Here is a 19,147-nt window from a genome sequence, read left to right as displayed (position 1 = left end):
AAAGTAGTCACTAGTCACTCTTTTGTGTAAAAGTCACAGCAGGTTCATGCAGCCATGCAGTGATGACCCACGTTGAGTAGGTACTATTTTGTAGTGGAAAACCAAGCCGTGACGCACTGTGCCGTGCCGTGCCGTGCTGTGCCGTGCCGTGCCGTGACCATAGGTGGAAAAGGGGCTTCAGTCGTCACTGTGGTCAGGCTGCACAAAAGTGCTGCTGTGCTGTACATTCCCACTCATGTCAGAGGTAAAGTGGAACAGTTGTATGTTGTACTTGGTGAACATTTGGTCACAGATTATCAGCGTCTGTAACGTGCCACTTCACAAACGAAATGGGAGTCCATGAGATTGTTTCAAAACACACATTATTCATCTCCGTATGGTCTGGCAGTTTGGCCTGAGTGGTTGACCACAGGAGCGAGGCTGCAGTACGTGTCCAACCAAAACCCCCTCCCTCCGTCCTCTCTCCTGCGTCTGGGCATATGGCTCTGCTGGCACCGCTAGGCTCGTATGATGCACCGGTTGCTGCTGTCATCCAATCCACCCCCCCACACACACACACACACAGACACGCTGCCACCAATGAGGGCTGGAACAACATGGAAACTCAGATTGTTTATGAGCAGTTTTGGCTCATGTGGTTTCTGTCATGTTTTGGTTAATTTGCCTCAGGCATCAGCGCCGCAGCGGGTTGTGCAATTGGTGAGAAGCAATGTATGACGGAGACGCACTGTATGAAGCAACACAAGCATCTGTGTCCACTTTTTTTTTTACAGTGCTGTCACTCTGTCTTCTCGTTATCCAAATCATCCGTCATAATTCACTTTTTGACATTGTTATTTACATTTTTTAGCAAACAAACAGACGCCGATTGAAGAATTAAATTGATTGTTCCGTGTGACCACATCAATCAATGTCCTGTCCCATAACATTTACATTTAATACAAAGATTGATATAGAGCATCAGTTACAAATCATGAAAAGGTCAATATCCATCATTTGTGTGTTATTTTACAGCAGGGATGTAAAATACAGTACAGGGCGCCCCTGCCCTGCCCTGTGGGTGATCCTCAGGCTCTTAATGGTAATTGGGTTATTGAACCAGCAAAATGAGACGCCTGGTTCAAAGGTCACAAAAGAAGCCATGGACACATGCTGCGGTTTGCCAAATTTAAAATAAACATCACACACACGGAAGGAAAGCTGCGGTAAAGGCAGCACAACTTATCCACAGATCTCTTCTTTATCTCACACGCTGTGAGACGAAGCCTCAAGCTGTTCTCCTTGCGTCAGTCATTATTTCTAATTAGGGCACATTTGCAGGATGTCCTGACACACTTTGGCTGAGCACACGCTGCGCCGTTTGATTACAAACAGACAGCGCTGATTGCGATAATAAAAAGAAATTTGACCCATGAGTGCCCCTCTCTCAACCGAGCCTGCTCGCACCTCGCCAGACCTCCCGTGGTTGTTTGCCGAGGTAACGAGGAGGCTTCACCAGAGGCTGAATCAGTGGGACTGCGTTAACAACCGCCGACTCCGCTCTGCTCCTGGTAAAGAAAGCTTCGAGTGCTTCTAATTCACTTAATTAGCGCGGACTTGAATGAGTAATACCCAATTAACTTCTGGGCAGGATCAATAGAGCCAATGGGTTATCAATATGGTTAGCTCTTAACGTTTCAGGTCAGAGGTCAGGGAGGCTGAGAGGAGGATCAATGTGATTGCACGTGTGAGCTTGTGTTTATTTGTTTTTTGCTATTTGACTTTTGTTTGGACTATTTCACAGCTCTGAAATCTTATTAATAGTACAGGAGCTCATAAGGAGATATGGTGTGTCACAGCACTCCATCCACACCTGGTTTTAGACTCTAAAGATCTCCGTATGAAACTCAGAGTCATGAAGAAACCAGAACTATCAAGACACCAACGAGGAGAAGAGAAAAAGTTAATATACACGGACGACTGCACGGAGAAATGAAGAAGGACAGATGGCGTCCTGTTGTTAGTGAAGTTGTCCATTCGCTACGGTCCATCATCAGTTGCCCGTGTCACTGTTAATGGAAAAATGACGACAGTCTAACAAAGTAAACACCGCTGCTCGTATCATTCATGGAATAATCAAACGTATACGCTGTAACCGCATCAGCTCGCGGTCATTTGTATTTTGGCTTCCTCAATCCCGTCTGTGGTCGCCACACAAATGAACGTTTGTCTCAAGACAATCTAATCTAATCTGTGTACGATGTACAAACACAGAACAGAGAGTAAACAGACAGAAAACACAATCTTATTTCTTCTTATGTCAATTCCATCCTCAAGGTCAAAACCAAAGAAATATATGCAGTAAGGGTTTAAAGTGTAATTAGGGTCCGAGCGCACAAAATGCAGTGGAACCTTTTGTAACCTGAATGAGTTATGATGTTACATGTATTTGCATACAGAGGCGGCCCAAGGCACAAGCGAACTAAGCGGCCGATTGGGGCCCCCGGAACTTCAAAAAAGAAAGAAACAAAAGCATTTTAACAACAAATCAAGATATCTTTAGATCTATTTAGATATCTAGTAAGTGTTAAGTTGTCTGGTTTTATTTTGGAGTTGAAACAAAGTCATTGAACTGGTTTACTTGTTTCATGTCAACGCTTAATGTGCTTCACTTTGAAAACAAAAGTGCAAATTAGCACTGCAAATTGGCCATTTTTTGGGGATTTTATGACCCTCTAATGTAAAGAAATTAATAACACAGCTATTAATAATGCAATGTATAGTGTTACATTTCTATAGTCAAGCACCAGCTTCTCCAAGGTTGTTGAGAGGGGGGCCTAAAATCTAATTCTGCTTTGGGTCCCAGAAGGTCTTGGATATTATGGAATTTCACCAAGTGGATGAAACAAATATGCGCCATTACCCCCCCGATGTCATATTTGTGTCACTGACACAACAAAATGGAAGCATTTCTTTTTTTCTCATTTCAAATGAAAAGACTTGAGTGAGAGTAAGGTCACAAAGTCAAAGAACTGAAAGTCAAAGTTTCCACTTAATCAAACGTATAACTCACGGCTGACTGGTGTCAAACACACATTCTCCACTGTGGTAGGAACGTGGTGAGTGTAGGAGAGATCCTGCAGTGGCAGTCGTTCAAAAGAGATGTCTCACTCTGTGCTCCACCTGTTCCCTCGCCCTGACACCAAACTCTATGTTGGCACGGCTCCCACACATTATATACATGTACCCAACATATGCAGCATGTGCAGCACACACACACACACACACAGACACATATATGCACACGTAAAGCTTCCCTTTTCCGGGCTTCAACAGCTGTGACAACAGGAGGTTAGATGCGTAAAATAAATGAACAACATCTGCAGACTCCAGATTAATGGGGAGAAATAATGTGTAAATTAGGCATGAAATCTATCTGCTCATTCATGCATTGAGGAGAACAGAGTGAGAGGGGGGGGGGGGTTCTTCTGAATGTTTTGAGTGTTGATTTTTGCAGAACCATTTGAAGGATCTGAATGTCTCATCAATTCTGATTTGTTTCCCCAGAAGAAAAAAACATTCTCTGAGACACGTTGGCCTAAATGGCCTCTTCATAGGTTTTTCATGTTTTGGAGCTAATTTCTTCAAATGTAACTCGAACGCAGCAGAATGCAGACGAGACGTTTGAAAAGGCATTACGCGTCGTGAGAAGAGATCTTCCTCTCTCCGCTGCGAGATGAGATTTCTCTCGACAGAGCGGCTGCTGGCCTCCGTTTCACCGACTCAGCTGTCAGGTGTCAGGTGAGGCCGCGGGCAGGAAATTAAAGACTTTGTTCATCTGCGTCGTCTGCTTTGAAGTCTGAGGGACACACATGCGCTGAGCCACGCTGGTCATGTTTAAAACAAAACACGTAGCCTCAGCGTTAAAGCTGTTCGCAGGATGATTGTTGCATTTCATCCACATTTTGTGTATTCATGTGAAATGAACACAGACAAAAACACTTGTTTCAATTGCTGCAAATTACCTGAGGCAACGTCTCCATTTCTGAATTTCTCTAATAAGCATTTTACTGTGCTTATTTCCTGACTGTTGTTTAGAATCTTTCTTTCTGTAGAGTTTTCTTCCCCACCCAGCACCATGGACCAGCCCTCCAGTGTCGGCAAGACCAGGGAGATGGTGATTACCTTCTCCAGCAGACGGAGGGAGCTGGCTGCTGCTGTGTCCACCACGATTCATGGGTCACCGGTCGAGACTGTGAAGGAGTAAAAATACCTGGGGACCATCTTCGACGACCACCTGAGGTTCTGATCCTGAGGAAGTTCCATCAGAGGATGCACCGACTAAGGAAATTGAACTCCTTCTCTGTCACTAATAAGATCCTACTGACCTTCTTCGTTCTCTATGGTCTGCTGGTTCCACTCCATCAGACTCTGCAGGAGAAGAACCGGCCCCACAGTACAGTCAGGGTGTGTTCCAGGATCACTGGACTTCCCACTCGCTCCCTCACCACAGTTTACGAACAGCAGGTTCGCGGCATGGCCGCCTGGATCCTCAGTGACCCCTCCCACACTCTTGTTCCTGCGTTTGACAGACTGCCGTCTGGCCTGCAGGCTACAGTGTCCGGCCTGCAGGACCCAAAGGAGGAGAGCGACCTTTGTTCGATGTCCTATATTGTATCCCTCAATGTGCCGCACTTTGCCCTTGAATTGCCCCTCAGGGATAAGAAGTTTTCTGAATCTGAATCTGAGTGTATCCAGAGTAGGTGTTGCGGAACAATCAATGGGAGCACCCACTCTTATTGCACTTTCCACTACACAGTGCTGGCACAACTCTGCTCGGCTCTACTCATTGTTGTTTTTTTTGCCGTTCCATTAGTTATATTACCTGGTAACTGGTGCTTTTTTTAGTTCCTGCTCTGGCGACGTTCCAAGCCAATACTGATATGTGACATTGACAGACTGCCGGCCACTGATTGGTAATGGAATTATTTCTCAATAATAATGCCACAAAAGGGGCAAAAGGGGGAGTCCATCACAGGGCCACAACACACAGAGACGGAAAACAATAGACTCTCACATTCACACCTACGGTTCATTTAGAGTGTCCAATTAACCTCTGCATAACCTCTGTCGGAGGAAACCGGAGTACACACAGGGGAGGACGATTACATTTATTACATATTATACATGCACCATAATATCCATAAGTTATTAACTAACTTGAAAACATGTACACACATTTTAAATGAAATCTTATCATTGCTCTATTGTATCTTGAGGCCCAATTATAAAAGTGAACTAAACTATGAGGGGGGAAAAGTTTTAATAAGAGAATTTGATCAGAGTACAGTGTTTCCTGTTGATTAAAAGTTATTGGGCAGTTTTGGCCTTAGGCAATATTTGCCTTTCTCCAAAGAAGCAATAATTATAACTCCAGAATTGGTGGTTTAAAGACAAAATAATGGTAAAACAAACACGGTCTGAATGAGTCAAAACTTTAAGAAAATGAAGAAAACAGAGTGTAATTAAATACTGTCAGGCCAGCTTCGGTTTGTTTAAAGGAACCAAGATGCTCCACTCCTGTCATCATTCTCATGCTAGGGGACAAAGAAAGTGATAAAAAAAATGTTTTTCTATCTAGTTTAAGTCCCACTGGGGTTCAGTTGCAGAGGGAATTGAACACTAATGAGCATTAATTAAAATTTCACACAAGATAACTTTACCTGATAAGAGAACATAAATATGCTGAATATGGTTTCAGGGCACACCACAGATCCTTCATCACAGTCTTTGAAGCTAAGCTATGCACACTAATGTGTCAAAAATGAACATACATAATTAGGATAATGACCTTTTTTTTGTTTTTTTGTGATTTTTATTGTGTTACTGCTGTGATTTAAGATGCAAATGTACACTTTCTATTTAACTGCTTCCAACCGTACAGTCACTAGGTCATTTACATGCATTTCCCTCAAAAATCCTTCCAATTACTGCTCCCTGCTAAGTGGCTGACAACTTTTTAACAGCACATATTACAATAATGTCAAAACAAACAGTTAAAGGAAAGGAAAAAACCTCGGAGAAATTAGTCCTAAAAAGTAGTGGCAAAAGAAATCCTCGAAGCAATATTGAGAACGTAAAAGTGAACTTTCTTCTCAAAGTTACTGCAAACTCTGTCTCAACTTCTCATTTGTGCCTTTCATTCCCACAGTCATGGTTGAGCTCAGCAGAATGAGTGAGTGACAGGCAGGAACCGCCATAGATTTATAAGTGCAGTGACTCAGCGTACATATTAAACTCTAACCCTGACAAATTGAAAATCTGCTCTGCATATTAGCATATGCACTTGAAAAAAAGCTACAACTAATATGCTAATGTCAAAAAAACTCTGTATGATATTCTGCAAATCCATCAGTGCATTTGTAAAACTTGATTAAGGTCACGCTATCCCCGAGTAATTCATATTCAAATGCACTGCCCAATTTTCTTGATTCTGCCGTGGCACCTGGAGTTTTTATTAGTTGGCACATAATGTCCCCCCCCCCCCCGTCCCCGTCCCTGTCCCCGTCCCCCCCGGTTTGGCCTGTGAAAATGAGCTACAAGCTAAGCAATGGCCCGTGGCCAATTCCCGCCTTCATGAAGAATAGACACAAGTAGCACGGGGCTAAGCCATTACCATGGCACAAATTGACTTTGCTTGACACATTCATTTTAAATTGACATCTTGTAAGAGATTCGTTTGGAATGAAAAACACTGCTGGACGATGAAGGGGAACGATGATCCCACAGATGGATTTGGCCTGTTGGGTTCTCCCTCTATGGTTCCACTCTTCTGCAGCCATGCAGGGCCATTTTATGTCTGTGGCAGGTGGTCACAGGACAAAGGTCAACATCATCATACGCCATTAATCAGCCTATCCCAACAAAAGTCTGGGCTATTATAAAAACAATCACATCATCATTAAATAAAGACAGTCACACACTGTAAACTAATGGCTATTTTGACAGCGTCCTAAAGCACGGCATCGCGGGGCAATGATAACTGCTGTGTGTCCTTTAGACGCCGACGACGGCCAGAGCCAAACTAATTATACGGGGCCTAAGCATATTGATCCAGTCGCACGCGCTTTCTAATCATCCGCCTCGTGCTGATTAAGTGTGCACACGACTGCTGAATCAGTCTGTCAATGATGTTTGGCCTCCACCGGTGTCTTCTGCGCCGGTTTGCTTCCCATCGTTCTGGACAGGTGTTCAGCACAAACTTGGGTTGTTTTTTCTTCGTCTTTCTCAGTTTTTTATCGTAATGAAGAGTGCTTTTGCAACTTCCTGTGGCTGCTAATGAGACAACACAAGGGAGCGCTGAAAAACCTGTCCGTCCTTAACTTCACTCACATAAAAATGCATGTGCTTTATTAAATTCTCTTGTTATTTGTCTTGCCTCACGCTGCCCTCGCTCTTCTTCGCCGTGCACTTTCAAATCAAAACGTCTATGAGTGAATGAGTTCAGTGCTAATAAGCCATCGCAAGACTCTGCTGATAAGGATGAACCGTGGCGTCTCGACTGCTTTCCCTGCGAGCTCAGAACTAATTGCCTTTTAATTGATAACTTTCAGCTTGAATGCCGCTTGTTTCACCGTCTGTGTTATCCCAGAAACACACACAGTTTGCTTTGTTTTTTACATTTATGGAATATCTAAGTTGTTATCCGGCAGAAAACAGATCATATGTCATCATTAGAAGTTTGCAAGTTAGCAAAAAAGTTGCCAATAATGGACACGGTAAGTTAGATTAGATAGTTGATGTGTTCATTTGCTTATTAATCAATTTTACTTTAAATGTCATGGGAGAAACAGTTGTCCTTATGACCGTTGTAGTGCAACTACTGTTGAATTAGACTCTGTCTTGTTCCATACAGAGACTTTTTAAGAGCCCAGAATGATTTGAATGGTGATAGCGCTTGTGGTCGATGGAGTGAGCACTCTGTGGGCTGGATAATTGTTTGTATGATTGCCGGTTGAACAGGATTGATATTTAAAATCATCAGTCGCCGAGTGATTCACTGTTAAATTGCTGTTTATACAAGAAATGTTTGCTGGAAATTACATTTGATCAAAAACCCCGAGTGCCTGAGTGAATGTGAATAATGGATGATGAGCAGTCAGGTATAAAAAAAATAAAGAAATAAAGAAATCTCATAATGGGTTTTTAGCCTTTTCTGTGTAACACTGGGGGATTTGGTGACTTACAGTGTTTTTTACAGATATATAACGTATATTAAAATATTTACACAACCCCGAGCATGACAAACCTGCTTTCTATGTTGCATCTTGTAATTTTGTATAAGTTTACTGTAACTTATTTAAAGTGGAATTATGATGAAAGCCTCAAATGTCAATGTCCTACCTTCTTAGATTAAATTAAATTAGATTAAACGTTCTTGTCATCGTGCAGAGTACAAGTACAAAGACAACCAAATGCAGTTTGCTTGCAAAAAAATCACAATTTGGCATCCAAAGTATCGACAGTTGATACAGAAGGTGGTTTAGAGTCATATAAATGTTGCTGCTCAGACTGAATCCTCTTACATTAGTCATGCCTCCCGGTCCCTGCTTGTATCCGTGGTTCGCGGTGAACGTTTGACTGACTGCACACACACACGGCATGTCGCGTGCCAAAGTGTGATGGAAATGATATGCATATGTAATCTAGGAGGACGCTGCTGTCACTCCCATTGTGTCGCCGTTTCAGGTGACAACGCGTCTCCTCGGGTCATATCATTGTTCTGCCTCAGTGGTCAGACACCAGCGCTGTGGCTCTGCTGCACACAGCGAGACCAGATAGGCCTCCCAAAAGAAGGAAGGCGTTCCGGAGATTAAAAGGAAAAAGGAAAAAGAATGTCTATTCACACGCCAAGCTTAGAAGATGTTCTCTGTGTATGTTTGAATGTGCATGCATGAGTGTGTGTGTGTGTGTGTGCTCTTCTGTGTCATCCCTGCAGTAATTTGGTATCGCTGTTGCCGAAAGCTCCCAGCTCACAGTGAGATGTACTGGAGAAGTATAAGGTGTTCTTCTATTTCTATATTATCTTACCCAAGGGCATGCTGATATAATGAATACATCATTCTGTTATCTGGAGTGAGCAGTATACTTTTTTTTTTGAAGTGGACTACGATGATTTCTGGAAGGTTTCACAGTTAAAACCACGTGCAGTCGTCCCTTTGTGCATTTATCTGTGGCCCGCTGAGTTTCTTTAGAGGAGTAAAACCATGTCAAGGTGAACCGAGTTGATATCCTTCGGTGTGTGTCATTGTGCAACACACATTTAAGGGTGAGTTGAGAGACAAAGAGGCAACAGTGAAAGACTTAAAGTCCTTTCAGGTCCATTCACAGATTAAAAAATAAGAGCTTATCGTTGTCCTATGCACAGACGGAACTGTGAGTTTAGTCCTCTCCACCCAATTCTGATTAAAATGGATTTGGAAAGGAGGGCACTGAAGATTAGACTCAAAAAGATTGCACATGCAGGTGATGTAGGGTGAGCGTATATTCACACGTACTATATGATTCCTCCCTTCATGCATCATTGCTTTTCATTTTTGCTCAATTTCCCACATGACCAAAAAATACAGCGTCTGTCTTACAGTCAGTTTACTTTTGAAAATGTTTATTTATCTGCTTCTCCTTATACTTTCCTTTTAAAATGCAGACTTTATCTCCTGACACAGGACGTCTATTTCCATACAAATTAGAGTGTGACTCGGGCTTTTCAGAGCAAAATAGAGATATATTCGGGAGAGGCGGCGAGCAAGGCCGGGCTACGCCTCTGAGAGACTGAGAGCAGGACACCAGGCAATTCATCAGTGACTGAGAACGCTGTGATTTGTTGCAGCATCCGGCATGCTAATGCTTTTCCTCCTGAATGGATATGTCACTTTCTCCTCCCTGTGTCCAGAGCATGTGAGCGCAAGCTTGCGGGTTCCGTCTCGTATAACAGATATTTGAAGCAGTTCATCGGACAGTTTTATTCCACATGAGTCGAAAAAGCACATGAAACTTTCCACAGAACTCATCGTTTGATCAATCACAGCTTGTGTGCCGTCTCAGGGGAGGTTGATGTTTATTTATATCAATACATAGCAAAACTTCAGTGTACGAAAATACCTTTGTTTGGGTCGACAACGATGGTCACATGGATTTCTTGTAAAAGGATAAATATACAGTACAGTGATTAACAATGTGTGTATCATTCGTTTTTCATGATAAAACCGTTTTTTTTTTTTACAATTTCCGATTTTGTGCTGAAATGAAAAATGGAAAAAATAGATAACGAGCGTTTCCCGTTTAATCCATGGATGTATTATAAGAACTGGATAAAGCACCGCCCCCTCTGCCTTGAAGACAATTTTGTCATGGTGGCCACTCGTGGTACTGCAACAAAAAATACGCATGCGGCCCAAAAAGCAATTTTCCCTAAAGATAGTAAAAGTGTCCACAGGACACCTCGAGACATGGACATAGGCTTCTATAGATCTTTATATTCTATATTTTTAATTCATGGAGTTTCATATTGGTAAAACCTTCCTAAAGGCCATAAAGACCTTATTTTACTGTAAACGAATATTGAGAAAACAAGTCATTTTTATTGTGAAAAACAAATGACACACGGATTATTAACGCCTTGTCTTTAATACCTAATCCCAATCATGTACAGTAGCTGACAAGTGAGCGCAACACTAATGCCAAGTCACCATATCACATAATATCACTGGTAAACAAACAGCATGTGAGACTTGTCAGTGATTGACATTGCACATATGGCCTCGTTCAGGGTTTCTCCAAATACTGTTTGCATCTCGTTTCTCACACGACTACTCAGTCAAAACAATCTCAACATCCTCACAGCGTTACAGCAAACGCACTGTGAACACCATGATCATGATTATCCCTGAAGAACTAAACACTCGAAATTTCCTCCACTCACTCGACAATCACCTCTTTCCTGCTCCGTCACAGCCTGGCATCCAAACACGTGTGCAGAGAAAAGTAATCAAACACCACCTTGCGATACACAGCTCCTAAACACCCATCAACCCCCCACTGTTTATTGTCAGCGTGCGTTTATGTTTGATTGAAGAAAACAAATAATCACAATTTTGTTCCCCCTTTTTTTTCCCTCATGGTTTTTGCTTGGTGCTTTATTGTCTCTCTGACTCCCTTCATCAACTTTGGCTGGTGGTACTTTCATCAAAGGCCCCCCTTCACCCCCTCTTCATCCCCCCTTCATCCCCCCTTCGTGAGACAGGTGCGTTTAAAATCTCAAGCATAATCACTAGTGCTGTAAGTTTAACGCGTTATTAACACAAACCCATTTTAGCGGCATCAATTTTTTTTATCCACTTTTCTATGTTGATAAGAGCATTAAAATGAGAAAAAATAAATCAAGAGACATTTAGAATAGATAAAGAGTTAACTATGACATTAATGCATTAATATGTTACTTGTTTGATAGCACTAGTAATCACGTTGTTTATTAACTAATGCAACAATTCTAATGGCACTGCTCGGTTGCCACATGTTCAAAATAATTCCTCTCTTCTGCAGATTGATTTTTTTGAGTCACACTGGTTTTGTTATCAGGTGATTTATTGTGGCTTAAAAACACTTGCACTTCAAGTCACTTAAGCACTGTCATTACAACATGTTCCACATTGGTATTCTGTCCCAAGTCTAAGTTGGGGTATTAAGGACGCAGAGGGTGAACCAGAGACAGGATTAATGACAATTTTGTCACATTTTGCATCACGTCTTTACACAACTGCTGTGTATTGTGTAATTATGCGACCTGTAGGAGCTTCACGGTTAACGGTGCCAGTGTTTTGGCCCCAGGGCAACAAATCAGCAGAGAAATGAAGCTCATACACGAGACACGACATTCAGCCAAGATGATCGTTATTAGTTCTTCTTCATGCTAATCAAAAGTAAACAATAACGCGCTGTACCGCATGTGGGCTGTGCAGAAAACAAATGATCAGCAACTGGAACTTTAACTGCAGACAGTGTGCACCAAGCAGATATTACATTAAAAGTGCTTTAAAAGTATTTTTAGATGAGTAATAGCAAGGATGCTTAGTGACGTATGCCTGATGCCTCAAGGAACATCTAGATTTTCCACATTCTCCACTTGTATGGATCCAGGGGTGAATGATGAGTCGGGGCAATCAGATGGTTCAACCTTTCCTATTAAATGATAAGACGGCCATCTGCTGACAGCTCAACATGTTAAGAGATTTACCGCCGACAAATACAAAAACAGTCAATCCAATTTCTCTCTCTCTCTCTCTCTCTCTCTCCTGCACTGTTCTTCATCAAAGGCGGGCCCTGGGGTAACGGTTATACGGGAGGACGTCTAATGATGTGTGGACCGTATCAATCTATTTCCACTCCACGGTGGGTTTTTCCTAAACACGACAAATGGAGCTCCTTCCCCCCCCCCCATCTGTACTCCACATGTGTGGAGTTAATGTGTCAAGCAAGGTCAAAAACCACATGCATCTGAATGCAACCATGTTTTTTTTTCTATTATGTTTTCCATACACACATTTCCACCATAGCACTCAGTGAAGTGAAAAGTCTTGAACATAGATATTTGGAAATTACACTCAAAATTGCTGACCTATTCCAAACTAAGTCATATGCATTGAAATGATTAGGCTCAGAGCTCGTGTAGAGCAGGGGCGTCAAAGTGGGCCGGACCAGTAAAGTAATCGCATAATAACCAATAAACCCTTTGTTTTTCCCTTTGTTTTACATTTAAAGAAGTCTCAAAAAACGTATTATGAACAACCTGTAACAACCAAGTTTGTGCAAGATCACAGATCAGATCATCTGGAACTGAAAAATATCGTATTTGACATCTTCCTGTCGGCCGGATTGGACCCTCTAGTGGGCCGGTTCTGGCCCGTGGTCCGTATGTTTGACACCCCTGGTGTAGATTCTCATTAGTGACCAAAAATCCCTATCAACTCTGGGCTACCATGACAACCAAACTCTTCTCACAAAGCTGACAAATGAATACTTTTTTTGCTCATCGTGAAACCGGGCAGCTCAAACTGCGGATAATGCAGCGTCAATATTCAATAGCAGGTAATGTGAGTGCTTTGAACTGAGCACACGCGGCTTAACGGAGTGCACCAGAGGGGGGTGGGGGCGGGGGGGGACATAGAGGATAACTTGAATGGCTACATCTAATGAAAGGGAAGTGTTTTCAGAGCAGCTCCGTGATCTATTGACGGGCCAGTGAAAGGAGTTAATTAGCCTGCTGAGAAGTTGGAGGAGGCGTTGGAGCAGCTCTTCACCTAACAGCTCGGCGAGGCTGCCGCTCCTTCTCGTTCCATTATTCCCCGCAAGACCATTAGTCTTGTTTTGCATGGACAATAGCAGTGAGTGCTGCACACTCGTGGAGCTACACTGCATTACCAGACGAGACTACTTATATATATATATATATATCGTGAAACTGCGATAGTATTAAAATGTTTGGTTTATATATTAGCGGTAGCTTGTTACTGCATTTTCTTTTCCCATAACTTCAGGCTCACCATGAATCCCTGCAGTACAATACACACATCCAGAAACTCTAGTATATTTAAAGGGTAAACTTGGCAATAGCCACAATATTTCATTCATATAAGATGCCCCCATGAAAAGACCAAAACCAACCACAAATTGATGCCCGTATAACCAGCAGCTAATAAAACATCACGATGCAGAGGAGCTCCAGTGTTGTTAGAAACACATTAATGAGCCACATGCCCCTTCATTATTATGAATAATGGGCTCTGTGCTTTAAAATAAGGCAATATTACATTCACCATCATCACTAGAGAACAAAATGTATTACTCAACTGTGCATTGAAGCTATTTTGGGGGGAATTATCCAGCCTTGGTTTATTGAAGCCATTTGTAAACTGTAAGATTAAAACCTTAGTTACATTTTAAAAAACCACTGACGTGTCATCGTTCTTGTGCTGAACTGAGAGGATCATCAGTGCCAGTTTCTGGATATCTGTGTGGCTACAGCACGAGTTACAATGACTAATCTTTGAACTGTGCACGAGAAAAGAATGGATGTATTAAGCACTTCTGGACCTTTTCTTGGCACCACAGGTAACCGCTGTGGCTCGACTCTGAGTTGAAGGACACATCCTTGGTTTTTAAGGTCAGCAGCCCCGTTCGTCGCTCGGTCCTAAATCACCTTTCACATTAGCATGTTGGCACCGAGGATCGATCACTTGCCCACGCTCTCCATGTCTTCTGGCCTTTGTTCAATCGCGGTTGTCTGATTGGAATCAGCCATAATTTATTTATCTTACAAGTGGAGGAGACGCACAGCAACCCAACTTAATCACTGTTGCAAAGGGGAAGGAGGGTAACCATCGATCCCATCTTCTCGGGCTCGATGCGGCACACCTGCCACAGACAGATATAGCAACCGTGCTTTATTGTTGCTTTCAAGGGAACTTACGGCAGACTTGTACATGAATGAAACACAACCATATTGTCTTTATGGTGACAGACATCAGGCATCAACATAAATGTTCAATACAAAACTAAACGGATAGTTTATTTGGAAATTATTTAACGTGCAAAGCCATTAAACATTGGATTGTGCCAATTATTTTGAAAGTTCCCATGACAACATTCTCTCGTACATCGCCCACTGACATTTTTTAATATTGACAGCACTGTCTTTAAGTCCCCACATGGATGCCTCACCATCTGCTGCATCTAATCTAAGAAAGCTCAGCCTGCATATACATGTAGCCACCTGTCAGACTGGCACAGTGTTTTTGAATGGTTGTCTGATTCGTTCTCTTATCGTATTATTGCGAGGAAAATAATAATTTTGTCAAGGTTCGCCGCCATTTGTTTCCGAAACACCTTTTTTGTGTTATCTGTTAAAATACTCTTCACGACTGGATAGCGTCAGTAAAGATGTTTGGGAATAAAAAAATAATAAACCTGTGTAGCACAAGTCTAGAAAAGCTAAAGTATAAACTGAATGTGGGGACAGCTACACCATCGAGTGAATCAGTGCGGCCTTAATGAAACGACTGGTCCAGTATTGCGATGGCTACAGACATCAGATTTTTATCTTTTTTAATTTCCTGGCAACTTTATTCATTGATGTAATAAGTGCATCACGAGAACCTCGATGAATGTCCCGAATTAATATTAACAAGGGTCACAAAGTTCACTTGGACTTTGTGTAAACATCATCTACAGTATGTTTGCTGCTACGCTTCGAGTACAGTGTGTGTGTGTGTGTGTGTGTGTGTGATTAAAGTTAACTGGCATGGCTGGATGTACAAAGTGCTGGCAATATGGGATGCATGGAAGCATCACAGTTCCCTGTGGCGAGCCAATTAGATGAAAGCCTTGGGGATGCTCCGAGCCATACGTTATCTTGCCAGCATGTTATAGGCCAAATATAGGGAGGGGGGCTACACAGAGACACACAGACACAGACACAGACACAGACACTCACTCACTCACTCACTGACTCCATTTCTTGTTTTCATGTCTTACATAGACGAAACCACTTCAAAGTTGTGTAAGAAGATGTAGATCTGAAACAAAGTTACAAACAAGAGAGCGATTATATAAACTCGAGTAGAAAAGTAGACGAGTCGTTTGTGTTTTAAATGCATCTCGCCCACTGCATTTGCTCTTAGAGACTTAAGATGTCTTGATATGAATAAACACCGCGCGACACCACTCGATTGAGAGCGTACCTTAAACACGCCATCAACGCTGGCTTCGCTCACCTCGGTCCACAAAAACCGCAGGTACTCAGGTTCACAGGTCTATTTAAATAATCAGTGTCACAGATTGTGATTTACTGATTTCTCAAATGACACAAATTACAATTTAAAACAATTTAACTCAGTTCTGAAGATATTACAACAACAATAAACAAAATCAGAGGACGTCTTAGCTAATTACTGTGTTGTACAATTCTGTGACATTTATAGGACCTAAACCCTCTCTAATAACCAGTGGGCTGGTTATTAGTCAAGCAGGTGGGAAGCGATTAAGGCACAGACTCAACTGTCCTTATAGTCTCCACTACTGAATATGACATTGTATTGTATTCATTATTGGGAAATGATCACATCATGAAACATTATTGCATGTGCCATCTGCTGGTATCTCCAAAAATGAACACATGCTTATCTCATGTATCAGAACTCATATGTTTAATGTATGTAGGTAATTGCCCAGAAAATCCACACTAATCCTTAATTAACTCAATTAAAGCCAACTATGCAGCGCTGAATGTATTTTATTTCATTTCCTAAAAACACCTCAGGTGAGGCCGTAGGACATCCCGACTATCTTGGTCGACTGTGATAACATCATCATCATCATCATCATCTGTTGCAATGCCATTACAAATGTAAGTCCCTCCCTTTGTAAGCTGACACATTTGAGCATTAAGTTTAAGTTTGATGGTCCTAAGTAGCACCTGGCAGACGAAGGTCAGCGCGTACAACAGATGAAAGTTTGACAACGACTCTCTTGACTTGACTTGGTTAAACCTCCACAGCACTGAGGCTGAATCCTGCTCCGAACTACATCGAGTGTAGATGCAGCTCACAGCTATGTTCCAGTCACTTTACCTTACTGACATTTTCTTTCCTTCCATGTCCTATGTGCTAGGCACTAAGGGAGATAGCACTAACTCCCATTGATCCTTAATTTCAGCTCTTTTGTTGGTTGAGTACTGAGGCGCTTTGTGGCCATGGGCTGTTAGATTTCAGAGGCTTGGGGCAAATTGCTTCTGAGTTTAGACACACAATTTTCACAGATGAACTTCAGATTTACTCAAATGCTGTGCAATAAACTCAAGAAAAAAAGAAGAAAATATTGAATAATGAAAGCATTGTGCAGACCCTCGCAGCCACCGTGCTGCCAGTAGGTGGCACTACGCCCCCGACTTATTTTTCATTTGCTGATGATTTCTGACTCTTGTATCAATGTATGGCAAAGTCTAAACTGTGTATTTAAGACTGAGCACAGATTGGTATGAGTCAAACATGATTAAATTACCTTACCAGAAACATGAAATAAATAAATGAATTACTTTTTTGCAGTGCCTAAAACGTTTACTTTGTACTTTCACACACTTGGAGGTATCCCAGTCAGCCTCTGCTGTCCCTACACTCAGCTGATGGATAACAGTTAGTTTGAAGCGGGAGATTAAACAAGTTTTGATAAAGTCAGGGATTCATTTTTTTATCAATGAAATTTTCCATCTGAATTATTAGGACAAACTGTATGTCTTTAACTCTGATCTTCCGCCTCTGTGGGAGTTCTCACCAGCGCTGAAAATAGTCCAGTGGATAAGGACGTCGCTTCTCCACTCAAGACAGCGTGGGTTCGAACCCCACCAAGGTACGTGACTATGTGTGTCTGTGTATTTGTCTGTGAAATGATGCAAACATATCTGACAAGGCGCCACAGTTGGTTAAAGTGATTCTATAGAATCCTGAGATGGTGGGTAATATTTTTGAAAGACTCTGACCAAGATGAGAAACCAAAACAAGGCAACAAATTCAATGTAGGAGCAACAAGACAAATAGCTCAGTTGATCAGAAAAAGACTTGTAACTGTGAGGTCATAAGTTCAAATCTTACAACGAAGTGAATTTTGCAAAATGTTACAACGGACTAAAAACAGAACTCAAAAACACCAAGAAAGTGCTGTTGTGCAGCTTAGTAAGAATAGCTTGTGCTGCGAGAATCAGACTCAATATCCTGAGGTTGTGAGTTCGATTCTCATCATTATGGGTTTTTTAGTTCAAGATTTAATGTCAACGGTTAAAAGCTCCAAGATAACCTGAAGAACTACTGGAGCGGTTAGCTCAGTGGATAAGAACGCTGCTGTGAAGTTCTCATGTCAAAGTTCTTTATTCAATTCTTATTTACATGACATTTTAAAATTAAACATCCAAAGACAATATCAAGAAGAAGAAGTGGTATAGCTCATTGTGATTGCCATAGACTTGTAGACCAGAAGAGTGGGGTTCAATTCCTGAGAAGCTCATGGATGTTTAGAATCTGTTTGTTCTTAAAAACCTCAACAACAGACTGTTTATTAAATACCTTCATTTATTCTCAAAAATTCCAGATTCTGATTAAACACTTAAAGCAGTGTTTCCCAACCCTGGTCCTTAAGGAACACTGCCCAGCATGTTTTAGATGTTACCCTGCTCCAACACACCATTCAGATGGTCAGCTCGTCAACAAGCTCTGCAGAAGCCTGATTACTGTTCATCTGAATCAGGTGTGTTGGAGCAGGGCAACATCTAACACATGCAGGGCAGTGTTCCCTGAGGACCAGGGTTGGGAAACACTGACTCTGTTAGACGCTGCGTTATCAATCTTAAAATGTAGGTGTAATGAAGTCTTTTTATTTTTAAAGTCAATATTCAGTGCAAACAATCTAAAGCCTTATGAAACTTTACAAACATGTAAAACTCAAATCCTCCCAAAAATGCAGCATAAACGTGTCAAGACAAATAGCTCAGTTGATCAGAAGTGGACTTACATCAGTAAGGTTATAAGTTCAAGTCCAACACTCAACATTTTGAATTCTGCAAAATTTTAAAACATCTGACCAAAAAAAGTTAAAAACACCAAAGTTAAAAATACCAAGAAAATGTTGCTATGCAGTTCAGTAAGAATAGCTCATGCTGTTAGAATGAGACTCACAAACTGAAGGTCATGAGTTCAAATCCCATTATGTTTTTTTTATTAGTTTAACATTAAATGAAAGAAGTCAAAAGCTCCAAGAAAACCAGAACAGCTGTGGGAGCAGATAGCTCAGTGGGTAAGGATGCTGTTATTAAGTTCTGAAGTCATAGGTTCAATTCCTATGAAGAACAAAACCTTTTTAAGTTCAACATCCAAAGTGAAGATTCAAAGGAGACAAAAAGACCTGAATGCTCCAGAGATTCATGGCTTAGTGGCTTAATTCACAACCACAAATAAGGTTGTTCAATCCACAAGGTGACAAGTTCAATACCAGAACAATGGAGTTGTGCAATGGGTGTAAGGCTCGGTTCCAAAACGACAACGGGTGCCAGGCTCGGTGCCAAAAACGG

This window comes from Solea solea, chromosome 4, assembly GCF_958295425.1.
Source record: "Solea solea chromosome 4, fSolSol10.1, whole genome shotgun sequence".
NCBI classification, from domain to species: domain Eukaryota; kingdom Metazoa; phylum Chordata; class Actinopteri; order Pleuronectiformes; family Soleidae; genus Solea; species Solea solea.
The sequence above is the reverse complement of the archived record's forward strand: the minus strand, read 5'-3'. Positions refer to the sequence as shown.